The sequence below is a fragment of the Lissotriton vulgaris genome, chromosome 9, assembly GCF_964263255.1.
Source record: "Lissotriton vulgaris chromosome 9, aLisVul1.2, whole genome shotgun sequence".
Lineage (NCBI taxonomy): Eukaryota > Metazoa > Chordata > Amphibia > Caudata > Salamandridae > Lissotriton > Lissotriton vulgaris.
The window spans coordinates 38,849,105-38,861,557 of record NC_141697.1 but is presented as its reverse complement, the minus strand read 5'-3'; positions in this window follow the sequence as shown (position 1 = coordinate 38,861,557).

Genomic DNA, 12,453 nt, shown 5'->3' with positions numbered 1-12,453 from the left:
AAGAACTCAGTACACCCCAGCAGAGCACTCAACATTAAAAATGGACTCATATTATGTAATTACATTCTAAAGAAACAGAACCCCTAGTAATGTGCAGCAATGGAGATCTGTATACATGTACAAAAACAAAATGAATGTCTAGTAAAAGCCTAGCGTTCCTCTGAAGGCAACCAACTCTCTAGGCTTACTAAGGATGATCTAAAATAGTCTCTAATATGATGCTTAATATAGAGACTTCATATACAAACTATAGCTAAACAGCCGAATTAGCTAACTCAATGGTCATAAAACCTTTCCAAATGTTGGCTTTCAGTAAACCATACAAAGTTGCTGCTAAGCGCCCCTCCAGCCTACCTGTCCGTCGTTGCCTCAAGACTATCCTGAGTCTTGGGGAGGCAATGAAAGGTACAGGAGGCTTGTTTAAAAGCGCTATGGGGACTATTTTACGCCACACCCACTCTGCAAACCAACTTACTATGTATCAAAGTTGCATCTCGCCGACAGCGCATCAACCGCCTTCAAAGTTATGGCCAGGTTGAACCGAGATAAGCTGCCCTCCACTCCACTCGCGTGTACAGTCAAAAAATCAACATGCTCGGTACACAACGCGGAAACGCGGAAGCATTGGACTACGAAATGACGTCATAAACCTGACGTTTGTAGTTCTAGAAAGAAATCTTTTAAAGAATTATCAAGTGGTTGACAGTCGACTTACAGCACCCTCTGATGAGGTTCTGGGGATAAGATACCACATAACACAGTTATAAAGTGCAGTCAAACAAAACCGGCATGTTCGATAAACCTAGCCGCAAAAGCACGGAACCAATGGACTACAAAGTGACGTCATATCACTGACGTTTGCACTTCCGGCCAGGAAACTTTATTCGGTGGTCAATTCATTGCCAGACAACATTCTACGCCCTACACTTTAATGTAGACAAGACATTAATCTTTTAAAGTTGGTAATTTGTATCCTCAAAGTTGTAAATCTTATTAAGACTCTTGGACTTGGCCCTCTTGGCAGGGTCATCCCTGAACTTTTTGCCTTCCTCCAATATTCTGTCTGACCTGTTTTTGTTGGTTTAATGACTCTGGGCACTTTACCACTGCTGACCAGTGCTAAAGTGCATATGCTCTCCCTACTGTAAAGTGTATATGTGATTGGATTCCATGATTGGCTTATTTGGTTTACTGTCAGTCCCCAGTAAAGTGCACCAGGAGTGCCAGGGCTTGTAAATACAAATACTGCTAGTGGGCCTGCAGCGCTGGTTGTGCCAGCCACAGGAGCAGCCTTTTAAAATATGTCTAAGGTCTGCCATTGCAGAACCTGCGTACAGTCTGGTACTGTCATGCTGGCTGGACAAGTGCACACACTTGCCAGCCCCTAAACCTTCCCTTTACTTCATATGAGTCACCCCTATGGTAGGCCCTAGGGCAGGGTGCATTGTAAGCATACGGTAGGACAAGCCCTGATGTGTGTGGCATGTCCTAATAGTGAATTACAGCCAATTTCGTTTTTCACTATTGTAAGGCTACCTGTTCTCATAGGCCAGAATGGGCTGCTGGAATTATTACACTCTATAATCCCAGCAGGCTCAGGGAACATTGTAGAAAGTCAAGTTCAGTATACCTGAACTCAGAATAATAAAATACTTCTTTTAGTAAAATTTATTTTAATATCCTGTGTTTGAAAATATTACTTTTAGAAAGTTAGTATTTGCTTGCCTAGCCATTTCAGCCCACCTCTGCTCTTATGTGTATCTGCTGTCTGGTTTCTGTGAGTGACAGGGCTGGGGATGACAGGTGGTGAATAGAGGGATTACACCAGGATGGGCGGTGGGAGTGCCCCTTGACTCTGAATAGGACTTTGCTCTGCACCACAATGCTGGCTCCGCCCCCTGGGGAGCGACTGATGACTCTGCCCTGCACCTGGTCCAGGAAGAGGGAAGACTGTCAACAGAGTACTCCTGACTGTACTTGTCCCCAAAATACTGGCTCCTCCTCCTGCGGAGCGTCTGATGTGCCTGCCCTGCTCACTGAAAGGAGAGACCAGAGTTTGCCAAACAAAGTGCTCAGAGACTGAAAGGAACTGTGCATAGGCCCCCCTGGCCTGCCAAGACAAATGAAATGTGGTATAACAGTAGGAGCCCTGCTCCCAAGAAACTAGATCCAGTTTTACCACAACGAACCTCTGCCCAACTAGAAGGACCAAAGAGGAAGCTGAAGGACTGGCCTGCAGTGGTGCCTTGCTGAGGAAGGAGAGGAAAAGACCAAAGAGGACTTTGCTTTATTGTGCTCTAAACTATCTCCAAGGGCTTGACTGAGCTTGCCCCCTGAATTGAACCCCAGGACCAGTGGGTTCATTGTGCCTTGGCTCGTCTGCAAATTGAGCTGTGTGTTTCCTCCCGCCGGAGCTGAGATTGTGCCCCCTCGCCCCCTCCTTGGGCCGTGGCACTCGGGAGCTTGTCCGCCTTTCTGCCCGCTGAGAGCCCCGCTCGTGTAGAGCTGCTCTCTCCCCCTCGGGTCAGGCCGCCTGCTCCTCTGCTACCCCGCCCGCTATTGGAGCGCACAGAGTGCTCTCTCGCCCCTCCCCCCGGAATCCTGGTCAGAGTGCATCCCTACACCTCGGACGACCGCCCGTACATGTCATCGTACCCAGCTGCCCTGCTTTGCCCTCTGACCTCTGAAAGGGGCCACGCCGCACCTCGAAGGACCCCCGTATGGACCATACTAGAGGCCCCGGTGCCGCACCTGCCCTTTGGAAGCCGCCCGCTACAAATATACCCCAAGGTACTCTCCCCTTCCACCAGTGCGTACTCAGCGAGTATGACTCGTCCCCCTGACGTAGCTGTGTGGACCGGAGCGCCCAAGAAACCTCACCCACCTTCCAGCGCAGTGCTCGTCACTGACTCTGGGTCCGCAACGTTCTGTTTTCCCCGTGAGCATTGTGCGCCTTCATCTGTCTCGCCAGGTTCGTGTCTGCCTTCCAAGTGCTGTACGCCTGATAGCGCGAGGCGCGTACCCTGACAGAAGCCTTCTGTTCGATCCAGCGTACGGGCCGCCCAAGAGTGGTAGGACTCGGACACCTCAGTAGAACCGACCGAGACGTACTCCGCATACTGCGAGGCGCATGCAAGTTGAAAAGGCCCCCGTTCGACGCGCCCAGAGTACGCCAGAGCGCTACGGAGCGCACAAACTCCGGGAACCATAACAAGAGATAGGAATCTGCATTAGGGTGTGAAGGACAGTATTCTAAGTGAGGGACTTGGACACTTAAGCATTTTTATGAACTTTAAAGAACACTTGCCATTTTGAAATCTTGTGGCCCCAATTCTAAAGCGTTATATTGGCCTTGTGATAGTAACTGCATCCTAAATCTATATTTTTACATAAAGTTTACATATTTTCATAGAATTACCGCCTGGTGTCTATTTGTGGAGGGATCAGTGTTTTTACTGTGTGAGATTGCAAATGCTTAACTGACTTAGCGCTCTTGGGATTAGCCTTGACTGCTCGCGCCACGCAACCTAGAGGGTGAGCAGGGGTTATTCTTAAGGGGTAGTTCCCTTACCCTGACTAAAGGAGAGGGTCCCTGTTTGTCACAAGTGCATACCTGTTTCAACCAGAGACCCCGAATTCTAACAAAGACGTTAATGATGACGTTAGACGCCCTGAACCTGAATGTAGAGAAGACGTTAATCTTCTAAAGTTGGTAGTTTGTATCCTCGGAATATAGCTTCACCATTATGGACACCCTAATTGGTTTTCTTATACTGGGGCCCCTTATTCCCCACTCTCGAGTGACAACCTAGTCAATCACCCCAACAGCAGTGGCGCAACCATGTGGGACTCATAAATTGGCCTCATATAACTTATGTTTGTAATTCTGGCAGTGAGACATTATTTAATGGTCCAATTATTACCACGGGAACATGGACAACCCTAAAACAAGATGTAACAAGGCGGGCGAGTAAGTGTGACTTCTCTCAAAAATGTTGCCACTTTTCTAAGCATAACAAGCAGGATTCAACGCCCCTGGAGGACAGGATTCAATCAATCAATCAATCACATAATTTGTATAGCGCGCTACTCACCTGGTGGGTCTCAAGGCGCTGAGGGGGGGGGTCCGTTACTGCTCGAAAAGCCAGGTCTTGAGTTGCTTCCTGAAGGAGAGGTGGTCTTGGGTCAGTCGGAGGTGGATGGGGAGGGAGTTCCATGTCTTGGCTGCCAGGTAGGAGAAAGATCTTCCTCTGCTGTGGCTCTGCTGATTCGTGGTATGGCGGCGAGGGCGAGGCTGGTCGATCGTAGCTGGCGGGTGGGCGTGTAGAAAGTCAGGCAGTTGTTGAGGTACTTGGGGCCCAGGTCGTGGAGAGCCTAGTGTGCGTGGGTGAGGAGCCTGAACGTGATCCTCTTGCTGACGGGGTGCCAGTGCAGGTCTCTTAGGTAGTTGGAGATGTGGCAGTGTCGGGGGATGTCCAGGACGCGTCGTGCGGAGGCGTTCTGGATGCGCTGGAGTCTTTTCTGTAGTTTGGCTGTGGTTCCAGCGTAGAGGGTGTTTCCGTAGTCCAGTCGGCTGGTGAGGAGTGCCTGGGTGACCGTCTTTCTGGTTCCGGGGGGGATCCATCGGAAGATCTTACGGAGCATGCGCAGGGTGTTGAAGCATGATGACGAGACGGCGTTGACTTGTCTGGTCATCGAGAGGGTGGAGTCTAGGATGAAGCCTAGGTTGCGTGCGTGGTCCGTTGGCTTGGGAGTGGTGCCCAGGGCAGGGGGCCACCAGGAGTCGTCCCAGGCGGAGGGCGATGATCCCAGGATGAGGACTTCCGTCTTGTCTGAGTTCAGTTTCAGGCGGCTGTTCTTCATCCACTCGACAACGTCTTTCATCCCTTCATGTGGGCTGGTTCTGGCGGTTGCGGGTCGTTTGTGAGGGAGAGGATCAGCTGGGTGTCGTCGACGTAGGAGATGATGTTGAGGTTGTGTTTGCGTGCGATGGCTGCGCGAGGGCTCATGTAGACGTTGAAGAGGGTTGGGCTGATGATGATCCTTGTGGTACGCCGCAGATGACTTCGTGGCCTTGGATCTGAACGGGGGGAGGCGGACTCTCTAGGTTCTTCCGGCATTGTATTATTGGCTAAGCAGCAGGGGAAGAGCCACTCGTGGGTGAGTGGTCACATTGCAGCTGTAAATCACAATGCAAAACTCAGGGGGTTGCAGGATCCAGCCAAGGCCTTTCTCATTCAGCTGCTCTGAAGGGGTGGGCCAGAGAAGAGATCAAGGTACCAGACAACAGGGCACCCATCGATTTCAACATTCTACAGGACATGTTAGATGCTGTTGGCAAGGCCAACAATTCTCACTTCGAGGCCAGTCTCTTTGCAGCAGCATTTTGCCTGGCATTTTTTGGGGGCATTTCGGATCAGCGAACTAGTGGCTAGATCCAAACCAGATATGTCAGGTGACGCCTTTTGCAGCCAGGATGTCCAGTTTATGAGTCACTCCCTAGTAATTCGAATTAGACAGTCCAAAACTGCCCAGGCAGGGCGAGGGGCAGACGTAGTTTTACTGCCGCGTGGGGACAGACTGTACTGCCCGGTTGCTCGAGTCAGCGAACATTTAGCTGTCCACCGGAACGCAGCAGGCTATTTTTTTATTCATGCCACTCCCAAAATTCTAGGTGGACCGGGTTATGATGGCTTGTTTGGCGTTGTCCGGCCAGGCGCACCCAGACAAGAAGTATTCCAGTTATTCTTTTAGAATTGGGGCGGCTACCGCGGCCTTCAAAGTTGGCTTGTTACCAGAATGCATAAAAATGGGGGGGCATTGGGAGTCTTGTTGTTATGAGCGCTACATCCACCCGTGAGGGGTTTAACAGGCTCTGGGGTTTGGCTAGGCACCAACAGTATGATAGGCTGTGTGGTACCATTATGCTGTTATTGTCTAATGTACAGTGTGTGCAGTGTGATATGGTTTGTTACTATACTTGTAGTTACTGGCCACTCGGGCGTCACCAGGTTGGCATAATGGGTGGAACACAGAACCTGGAAGCACGGGTTCTCCCAGACACAGATTGTCTGGCTGGGGTACCCAGGAATGAGATGGCACAGCCCACTCAACAAACTGCAGCAGAGACTAGCAAGGGGGAGGCCCCCCTAACATCCTGGTCATCCATCTTGGAGGCGACAACCTCACGGTTATGGGCAGAGGTGCCCTGTTGCTGGCTAATAAGGCAGACATGGGCGAAATCAGCAAATACATTGGGCAATGCGACTTATGGTGGTCAGAAATAGTCCAGCGTAGGGTATGGCAGGGTGCTAGGTCATGTGAGGATGTTGAACATTCCCGGAGATGGATAAACAGTGCCATGCGCAAGTTCACAGACCAAATGGGCTTTGGCTTCATCAGGCAGGGGCTTATTCAGGCGAACACCGAAGGTTATTTTAATGAGGGCGGGGTGCACTTGTCCCAAGTGGGCATGGATTTGTTCTTACTGTACATTAGTGAGGCCCTGGAAATAGCAGGTTCCAGGTAAGGAAATTGGCAGTATTGGTGGGGGTCTCTGGAGGCAACGGGGGCCACCTCCAGGGCTTTGGCAGAGTTACAGCGTGATCCCGAGACAGAAGGGTACCTCTTCAGGAGCACAATAGGGGTACCAGTACCAAATCCCAAGAGTCCTTATGGCAGGTCCCTGGAAGAAATTTGTTGGCGTCCCACTAGTCCTGAGGGCGGTTGTAAGCCTGAACAACCGGGGGCTGGCCTTGCACCGCTCCGATCAAAAGGGGCGTGAGCAAGATGGTGGACCAGTAGTCCACCGGATCAAAGGGAGGGGGATCCCATCATCATTGGTAGCCCCCCTTGCTGCCATTGTCAGACAGCATGGGCTCAGCATTGTATCCGCTGACGACACCCAGCTCATCCTCTCACTCACGAAGAAGACTCCAGACCCTGTTTCCAGGAAGGAATGAAGAATGTGGCAGCCTGGATGAAGGACAGCTATTTGAAGCTCAATTCTGAGAAGATCGAGGTCCTCATCCTCGGACCCTGCACCTCTGCTTGGGACAACACCTGGTGACCTGCCAGCCTTGGGAGCCCACCCACCCCCACAGACCACTCACGAAACCTCAGTATTATCTTCGACTCCTCCCTCTCCATGAACTGCCAGATCAATGCCGTCACCTCCACCAGTTTCAACTGCCTGCGCGTCCTCCACAAGATTTTCAAATAGTTCCCCCCCCCCCGACTGCAGGAGAACCTTCACCCAAGCAACGCCCTATATGCCGGTATCAACAGAACCCTTATACACAAACTCCAAACCATCCAGAACGCCGCAGCTAGACTCATCCTCAGGACACCACGTCACCAACACATGACCCAACACCTACAAAACCTCCACTGGCTTCCCATCGAGAAGAGAATCACCTTCAAACTCCTCACCCACTCCTTCAAATCACTCAACAACATTGGACCCAAATACTTCAACAAACGACTATCCTTCCACACGCCCAAGAGGAACCTCCGATCCGCTGACCTCGCCCTGAGGTCACCTGCATCCTCAGAAACAGACCAGATGGGAGAGCCTTCTCCCACATTGCAGCCAAAACCTGGAATGAGCTCCCTGTGAACATCAAATGCTCCCCGACCCTGCACACGTTCAGGAAGGACCTCAAGACCTGGCTCTTTAACTGTTCCGGAGCTTCTGCCCCAGCACCTTGAGACTCTCACGGGTGAGTAGCGGGCTATATAAATCCCTGATTGATTGACTGATTGGATTGGCCACAGTGCAGTTTGTCTCATCAGGCAGGCAGGGCAGTGTAGGTCAGTCACTGCTGCCTGCCCTTGGATTGCACGTAAGATAACCCACCATGTTGCATACTTTATATTGAATAAACCTGCAGCAATCTTTTCCCAACCAAAATTGTGTTGTGTTTTATTTATTGCATCATGCATATTATTAGCATGGGGTGGGGAGTGTTGCCTATATAGGCACTTATGCAGCTGCCCGCGGCCCACGCAGTGGGCCACCTAAAAGGGCAGCCACCTCAGTGTCACTTAGGTACCCCCTCTAGTCTGGTAACCCAGGGAGGAGTACCACAGCCGGAAGCGCAGGCCGCGTCATATCCGGCGCACAGAGGGTTGGGGGAAGGTACTTATACCTCCCCCTGTTGTAGATGATTCTAGGACTCTAGTAAATATTCCCGATTTCATGCCCTTATGTGGTTTTATCAAATCATATCCTTATATAGGCATAAGAATCATACCCATATTAAGACATAGCCAATGCAGTCCAAATACCGCAAGGCTACTCCCATAGACTCCTAGAAAGCGCAACGCGTTCTTATACAAACCAAGCCTCCAGCAGCCCGGGAATTCCCCCTGCTTCTGTATTGATTTTTCCTAGAACTCCTCGAGTCCTGAAAGAACTGCGAGTTCTTAGTGACGTCTTATGTCCAACCTTACGTCAAGCTCGGCACCTTCTAGGTATAAATATACCAGCATCTGCTTTAAGCAACGCACAGTGGTATGGAGCAGATCAGCTATCTACTTGCCCGATGCCCTGCTGATGCGAGTGCCGAAGGAAGCCGACCCTCCTACTGACGCACTGAGAGAGACGCTGTCTTTTCTCCTGCCGAGAAATCCAGCTCCAGTGTTTCCCTGTCACCCTTGCGGGTTGCTGGGAGATCGAGTCCTGAGAAAGAGATACAAGACCTCCTTCATTCTATAACCAAGGTACGGAGCTGATTAGACCCTAAGAGAATTCTTGATTCAGATTCTTTGAAAAAACAATAACTCATCTACTCCTTCCTTGTACTAGGCTTAGGTTAGGTACACTGGGGTAGGCGTATCTTAGAACACCAGTTGAGCACGTTTAGTCATTATTTTATCATTGTATGTATTTTATCCATTTTAAGTATCTTATGGCTTAGAAACCATATAAATGCTTTTACAGTATTATTTCATAATACTCATTTTACTGTATTCACTTTACTTTATGACAATTATTGCAATTGTGGCAATTCACTTCTCTTGCATGAGAAAGTAGACTGCTCAATAAATAACCACTTTTATTGAAAACGCCCGTCTCTCTATTTCTCTGCACTTCTGGTGAAACTAAGCATGCACGATTAACTGAGTGAAATAACTATCTATTGTTTCCGCGACTCTGGAGATATACTCCTTATTCTGGGGGAGCAAAGTTGTCATGTTTATGCAGTTGTCAGAAACTAATCCCTTCTTGTCTATTCAGGAAAGTTAGCACCTTCTTGTTAACTCGAGAAAGTTTCTAGTGACCTCTGAGCTAACTGGCAATTGTTATATTTAAGTCCTACGTCTACACTGTCGTTTATGTTATTCCAATGCGCAGGAATATAGGAACTACACTACATGGCGCCCAAGTTTGGTTGTCGCGCTCTAATCTAGGACCCTGATCAATACTGTGACCTTATGCCCCTATACGGCTATAATCCCTTTGTACCCCTATATTGGCATAACCGATCAAATGCAATATTCAGAAACTCGTCTCTGGCCTCACACGATCAGAGCCACATTTCAGAATCACTTCCTCTGTAGCTTCCTCTGCAGCTCATTAGAGCAAATGACACAGCAGAAGCCACTATCTAAGATTCCTAGATTACACTCCGAGTTCTTCAACAAGATAAAAACTCAGCAACCTGGGAAAGCCCCGCTTGCTATGTTTTGATTAGTAATAGAACTCTAATTAGCACTGAGAGACGATCACTTCCTAGTGACATCTTTATTGACGTCTTATGTCCAAAAACTTACGTCAAACAAGGCACCTTTCAGGTATAAATATTACCAACGTTGCCTTAAGAAAACGCTGAAGCTGAAGCTATCGCTGCCACGCTGATACTGAAGCTATCGCTGCCTCAACGACATCAGCGAGCGATGGTGTGGTGCACATAGGAGCAGAACAGCTGTCCCCTTCAGAGCCCAGCAGATGCAAGCTGCCCGCGGACGCTGCCCCTCCTCTTTTTCTTCGACGCGCTGAGAGAGACTCTGTCTTTTCTCCTGCCGAGAAATCCAGCTCCGGCGTTTCCAGCCTACTCTTGCGAGTGACTGGGATATCGAGTCCCTGGAAGGAGATACAAGACCTCCAACATTCTATTCCAGAGGTATGGTGTTGACTAAACCCTTAGAGAGAATTCTTGAAGCAAACCTTGGCAAAACCAACTTAACTAAAACTGTTACTTACTTACTCCCTCCCAAGTATTAGGCTTAGGTCAGGTACACTGGGGTAGGCGTAGTTAGAAGCACCAGTTGAGTACGTTAGCCTAATGTATATATGTTTTATTCCTTTTAAACCATTGTATGGCTAAGAAACCATATCAATGCTTTTACAGTATTATTTCGCAATACTCATCTTACTGTACGCACTTTTTATAATAACTAGTCTTGCAATTGTGGCAATTCATTTCTCTTGTATGAGAAGAAAGACTGTTCAATAAATAATACCTTTTTATTGAAAATGCCCATCTCTCTATTCTCTGCATATTGGTGAAAGTAATCTGCACAAAACTGACTGAGTAAAATAACTGTCTATTGTTTCACACGACTCTAGAGATTGACTCTTATTCTAAGGAGCAAAGTTGTCATGTTTATGCGGTTGTTGGAAAACTGAATCCCTTCTTGTCTGTACCAGGGAAGCTGATCATTTCCTATTCAGTCAAGAAAGTTTCCAGTGACATCTGAGCTAGTTGGTAACAAACCCAATTAAGTTTAGCATAGTCAGTGGAGACCTGGAAGATCCGCACTTCTACGTCCATACTACTGTTTATGTTATTCCAATGCGCAGGGCCTATTGGGAAAATAGGAACTACACTACATGGTAAGGTGATAATTTAACGCTAGACAATAAAGTAACTCAGTCGTGCTTTTCACACAGACCCATTTTTTCCTGTAAAAACTCCAATAGACGTCTGGAGTGGGTAAAAGGTTAATATCCGCCAGAACTTAGTAGGAAGAGATTCCTATGTAATAGTTTTTGGTTTAGTCAACGTTGAAGAATACAGTGTTCCAAAATATTGTGCACCTAATCTTTGTTTCCTTGAAACTTGCTCTGCAAACTTTCTGTCAGCAAAATGACGGAGAGTGACGACAAAAGGGAGAGAGCAAGACTAGCAACTCAACTTTTGGCGGAAGACACAAGTCTCCAACAAAATGAACCGGATGCAATACTCATCCTGGTAAATGTAAGGAAAACCATAACTATAAAACTTATAGAAAATGGAGTATCATCAAGAGGTGGTACAATCATATTTGTTGTTGAGGCACATGAAAATCGGCAGACAGAGGTATTCTATTCCTGGATAAATTTTCCAGCAGCAAATGCTGTGACACGTGAGTTTCACTACTACAAAATAGAGGAATCTCAGAGGAATACGCCCCTTTCGAGGACGTTGAAATTCCACTAACTTACCAAGAGCATGAGCTCTGGTTCAATGGCGCCCTAAAACATCAAAATCACATTACCAGGCTCGGTCCACTAGGTAGACCAGGAGCCACATGGCCGGTTCTAGCCAGCTTTACAGCACATCCTGACATTGAAACAATGTCAAGCGGAGAACTTTTAGTTCAGCTAAAACAACTAATTAAAATACATAGACAATTGGTACAATATGTCATGCAGACTTTAACAGTCCAACCAGCAATAAAAATTCCACAGCACACCCCTCACCAGGGGAACACTAATAAAATTACACCACAGACTATACAATCAGTCATTGGCAAGTTACCCACGAAACGGGAACAAATTCCGTTCTGGTTAGCTCAAAAAATTACTCAAATAGAGGCAGTATTTCCTGATACTACCCCTCACGAAAAACACAGAATTCTGACAATCAGCCTACCCATGAGGATTGCACCACATGTGGAAGACTGTGACACTTGGGGAACAGTCTTTGCTTCAATCTACACAAAAAAACACATGGTGTTCCGTCTATGGCGGTTATACCAGATGTACTAAGACAGATTCAAAATGAATACGGTCCAGAGCCTGCTTTAAATCTAGGTATGAAATTACTAAAAGACTTTAAGCAAGTCTCGGCTATACTACTAGCCAACATAAAAGGAGAAGCAGCATCTGTGGCGATCCGCCAAAATTTAAAAGAAACAGATATAGCAGAACAACCTATTGAACTTGCCAGAATAATTGAAAAATCCTATGAAGAATTAGGTAGAGACAGTTTGGGTGGGAAACCACTAAAAGTACAACTAATTGAAAATCCTGAAAAAACATTTATTAAGAATAATCTCATTTCTCAAAAGAAGAAGTGGGAGGGTAATAAGCAAACCACTCCCAGAGAAAAACAGTTTCAGACCAGAGGAAGGTCTCTCCAACGGAGAGATAGATCTCCAGAACAGTGGGGCAAGTCTCCACAACGGGAGCCCTCTGAAAAAAGATATAACCTTAGAAATAGGGAACATTTGAGAAAACCTGAC